This window comes from Tamandua tetradactyla, chromosome 7, assembly GCF_023851605.1.
Source record: "Tamandua tetradactyla isolate mTamTet1 chromosome 7, mTamTet1.pri, whole genome shotgun sequence".
Lineage (NCBI taxonomy): Eukaryota > Metazoa > Chordata > Mammalia > Pilosa > Myrmecophagidae > Tamandua > Tamandua tetradactyla.
The window spans coordinates 138,639,255-138,644,463 of record NC_135333.1 but is presented as its reverse complement, the minus strand read 5'-3'; the positions used below and the strand labels follow the sequence as shown (position 1 = coordinate 138,644,463).

Below are 5,209 nucleotides of genomic sequence, written 5' to 3'. Positions count from 1 at the left end.
ATTTATTGTTGAGGTTTATAAGGCTTCGAGAGACTGTGATTTGCCCGAAGTCACAAACTAGTAGCAGGGTCAAGTTTCAAACACAAGTTGCCTGACTTCAAAAATCTCTCTTTCCACTGTATGAAATCAATTCCTATATATTTTTTTATTTTTATTCTTTTTTAAGAAACAACAAGACCAGTTTATTTTATAGTGACAGTGAGGTAGTTAATGAGGGAACAGCAGGCAAGTCATTAAGTAATTCTCTGGGCTTAGTTCATTCAGCAACCATCTCACTCTAGGCAAAATGGTTCTCATGTTGATGAAACCAAAATAAGCACAAATCAAGCCCAGGAAGGAACCCAGGCCCACTGGGACTATCTCCAAGCTATAGATCCCAATTTCCACAAAATGACTCAGCAGATTCTACTAATGGTAGGATAACTTTTATTTTAATAAAAAGGTCCTCATTTTAAGCTGGTCCCTCCCCACTACCACTTTCTAGCAATCCCTACTAAGCATTGTATTTGGACACACTCTTCTTAGAAAACTCTAACTTCTTGCACCTTTGTAACACCACTCTATATTTTTCACTTTCAGTCTTCAAACATTTTTTTCAGGAGAATTCACATCACTGTCTCTGTTTCTGCTTCTTTATCCTCTCCAATGAGAAGGTCTAATGTATCTCCCACTTTCACCATTCTGCTTTTCTTCCATAATTTTTCCCCATTCAGCCTGAGTTCACCTTTGCAGAATGCATCTTCTACTTTCTTTCTTCCAATATCCAGACCCATCATCAGTACAGCATCCTACCACAAAGACTGGCTACTTTTTCTAAGTCTTTAAAGTCTTTGACAACACAGATCATTCTCGAGCTCTTCTTCTTGCCCATTCATCTCATCAGGATCCCTCTCTTCATCAGAACCATTTTCATTTTCTACTTTGTGCACTTTTTTTAGTGGATTTTTTAGAGCTTATATTACTTTTGAGTCTTATGGAAAGTGGAAAAATATATTCTGGAAATATCAAAAGCCCTGTAAATCTCACTGAGAAAATATTCTGGAAAAGTGTTTTATAATTAGATCCATTTAATCTGGCACTTGGAAAATGTAATTATCAATTCCAGGAAGCACAAGGTTTATATGAAGAAGGTATTCCTTGGAGTGCTCCCCAGAGTCCAATCCAGGCATGTAGCGTTCTTAAAACACCAGCAGGCACCCTAACTCTAGTCATAGCCACGTGGGAACTTGCCCCTCTCCACTCCCCACCTCCCTGATGACAGGCCTCTGGGCTGCTTTAATCAATTCCTTTTAATCGTGTTGGTCCATAGGGGTCTGATGATAAAGAATGGCTTCTCACCCAATGTAAAACCTGTCAATGCTCTGTCCCCTACCTACCCCTTCAGCTCATCTCCCACTCCCCTTCCCTGCCCTGGCCCTAAATTACTTGTAGTTTCTCAATCACACATTGCTGTCATTTATCTATGAACTTTTTCACATACTGTTTCTTCTTTCTGGAACACTCTACTTTTTGTCTGTATAAATCCTACTAATCTTTCAGCTCAAGCATCACTTCTTCCAGAAAGCCTTTGCTGTAAGTTGCCACACCCACATCTGCCCAAGATTGGGTTAGGGACTTCCTGTGTTCTCCCATCGTGCTCTGTGCTTATCTCTCTGATAGCACTTGACATATTATTTATAAATATTTGCTACTTGCCAGCCTCCCCATATACAGTGAGCTCCTTGAGAACAGGAACCACATCTTACTTGTAACTGAATTCCCATCCCTAGCATAGTGTCTAACACACAATAGTATTCAATAAATGTTTGATGAATACATATGAGCGATGACAAATATGAACTTGAAAGTGGACTCTTGTTCTAGTTTACTAGCTGCTGGAATGTAATATACCAGAAATGGAATGGTTTTTTTAAAAGGGATTTAATAAGTTGCAAGTTTGCAGTTCTGAGGCCAAGAAAATGTCCCAATTAAATTAATTAAACAAGTTACAGAAATGTCCAATCTAAGGCATCCAGGGAAAGATACCTTGGTTCAAGGAGGCCGATGAAGTTCAGGGTCTCTCTCTCAAGTGAGAAGGTACATGGTGAACAGGGTCAGGGATTATTTCCCAACTGGAAGGGCACATGGCAAACACAGCATCATCTGCTAGCTTTCTCTCCTGGCTTCTCTTCATGAAGCTCCCTGGGAGGCATTTTCCTTCTTCATTTCCAAAGGTCACTGGCTGATGGACTCTCTGCTTCTCTGAATGTCTGTCATTCTCCAAAATGTTTCCTCAGTTATAGGACTCCAGAAACTAATAAAGACCCACCCAAATGGGTGGAGACATGCCTCTACCTAATCTAGTTTAACAACCACTCTTGATTAAATCACATCTCCAGGGAGATGATCTGATTACAGTTTCAAACATACATGCTGAATAAGGATTAGAAGAAACAGCTGCCTTTACAAAATGGGATTAGGATTAAAACACGGCTTTTCTAGGGTACATACATCATTTCAAACCAGCATATTCCACCATCTGGACCCTAAAAAAGACATGTTTTTCCCATATACAAAATACATTAATTCCATCACCATATCAGAAAACTTTAAAGCATTTCAGTAAATCTGTTCTAGTTTGCTAGCTGCCAGAAGGTTGCAATATACCAGAAACAGAATGGCTTTTAAAAAGGGGGGATTTAATAAGTTGCTAGTTACAGTTCTAAGGCCAAGAAAATGTCCCAATTAAAACAAGTCTATAGAAATGTCCAATCTAAGGTACCAGAGAAAGATACCTTGGTTCAAGAAGGCTGATGAAGTTCAGGGTTTCTCTCTCAAGTAGAAAGGCACATAGCAAACATAGTCAGGGCTTCTCTCTCATCTGGAAGGGCATATGGCGAACATGGCATCATCTGCTAGCTTCTTCTCTTGGCTTCTTATTTCATGAAGCTCCCCAGGAGGCATTTTCCTTCTTCCTCTCCAAAGTTTGCTGGCTGGTGGACTCTGCTTCTTGTGGCTAGGTCATTTCTCTGCTCTCTCAGAAACCTCTCTCAAGTGAGAAGCACATGGCCACAAGGTCAGGGTTTCTCTCATCTGGAAAGACATGTGGCAAACACGGCATCATCTGCTAACTTTCTCTCCTGACTTCCCTTTACGAAGCTCCCGGGGAGGTGTTTTCCATTTCCAATGTTGCTGGCTGATGGACTCTCTGCTTCTCATGGCTATGTCGTTCTGCTCTCTCTGAATCTCTCTCATTCTCCAAAATGTTTCCTCTTTTATAGGACTTCAGACACTAATCAAGACCCACCCACTTGAAGACTCATCTCCCCTAATCCAGTTTAACAACCACTCTTGATTGGTTGCATCTCCAGGGAGATGATCTAATTACAGATTCAAACATACAGTATTGAATAGGGATTATTCTGCCTTTATGAAATGGGATTTTGATTAAAACATGGCTTTTCTAGAGCCCATACATCCTTTCAAACCAGCACAACTCTTTAACTCCATATATGCCCATTGCCCCAGGATGGTCGCCTTAGTCACCCCAATATTGTCTTATTGGCCCTTCTAACTCCTCACATCTGAACTTGTAGTAATTTCCCTCTGAATGTAGAGATGGTGATAGTTGAAGTTGGAAAACTTGAAGCAAAGAAAACCTAGGAACTTCAATGACAAAGTCTCTAAAGACAAAACAACCCCTCTTCGTGTGAAGTCCAGATTTATTTTGTTGATAAAAAATGGTGCGTTCCTCTACTCCAAATGAAGCATAATCAAATGCTAAGAAAAAAAAAGAGGGATCTGAATTTTATTGAGAAAAGAAATGAGTTGATTGTAAAAGAAGGATAATGAAGATATTCTAGGAAGAGTCCAGGAAAACGTATCATTCCATAGGTTTTTTTTAAAAAAATGGAAAGATCCAAACCAGAGTGTGTGAAAAAAAAAAACAGATTTTGCTTATTATAAATTGTTCCATTATACACATTTTTCTCTTTTCAGTTGCAGATCATTTGATGGAACGAATTTGTTTATTCAAATTTGACAACGTAGTTTTTGTTTTGACAGTTCAAGGAATGTATCAGTTTCCCCCCAATGACCATTGAGGCCCATGATTTAGAAATTTGGTATTCTAGACAGTGTTTAAATGTATTCATGGAGTTGGAGCACACAACTTATGTTTACTGACTATTAGAAGGAAAACAATAGAAAATGACACCAGGAAGAAATTAACATCTACTGCAGAAAAGGCTAATATCTCCATCTAATTTTTTTATTAATTTTAAAAATAATAGACAGTAGTAATTTTTAGCTATTATTTCTTGAATGCTGCCTATATGCTAGGCACTGTGCTAAGTTCTGGCAATGCAGTAGAACAAAACAAATATGCCTTGCCCCTGGAGAGGTATAAATTGAACAATGATTACACAGGTATGAATTTAATTATTAAGGTTAGTAAGAAAGAAGGGTATTAAAGAAACAATAATAAGGGAGTCCTACTTTAGATAAGTAGTCGGGAAGGCCTCTCTGGTGAAGCGATATTAAAGCTAGGGCCTGAAGGTTAAGAAAGAGGCAGTCAGGCGAATAGTGGTGGAAAGATACTTAAAAGCAGAGGCCATGAAATATGTAAATATCTTGAAATTGGAAAAGGTTTGGCCTTTTCAAGGAACTTTAAAGATGGCCTGTATATTAATTGTTTTCTTTTTGGCCCTCAGACTGTCCTGACTCTGCCCCTGGTCTGCTTATGTTACAGGAGCTTGACTCTTGCAGGTTGTGTTTTCCCAGCGTTCTACTTAGGTGGCTCTGCTGTGCTTGGCCAATTGGAAGGATTAGTAGGGGATTGGAAGATGGGTGAGATGATTAAGTTCATGCACCAATTATGATGTCATTGTCCAGTTGTTTGGTGAAGCAAGAACTGGCCTGATTGGTACCATGAGGGTATTTCATGGTTATAGATCATTAGTTGAATGCATTGATGGCTAATCATCTATATAATCAGTAAAGGAGATTGTCTTTAGCAATGAGAGGAGTCTCCTCATCCAATCAGTTAAAGGCCTTTAAGGGAGAAGTGATGATTTCAATACTCAAAAAGAAAAATCTCTATCTCTATTTTAGTCAGCCAGCTTCTCCTGGGGAATTCATCAAAACCTTCTTGGTAGTTCCCAAACTGTGGCCTGCCCTATGGAATTCAGACTTGTCAGTTCCCACAGTTCCTATAATAAATTTCATAATA

General features: G+C 39.1%; 1 pseudogene; it reads right to left on the bottom strand.

Moving 5' to 3' along the window:
* Positions 1-493: 493 nt before the first annotated feature.
* On the bottom strand, positions 494-1,632 carry LOC143690691 (mitochondrial transcription rescue factor 1 pseudogene; annotated as a pseudogene).
* Positions 1,633-5,209: the final 3,577 nt, after the last annotated feature.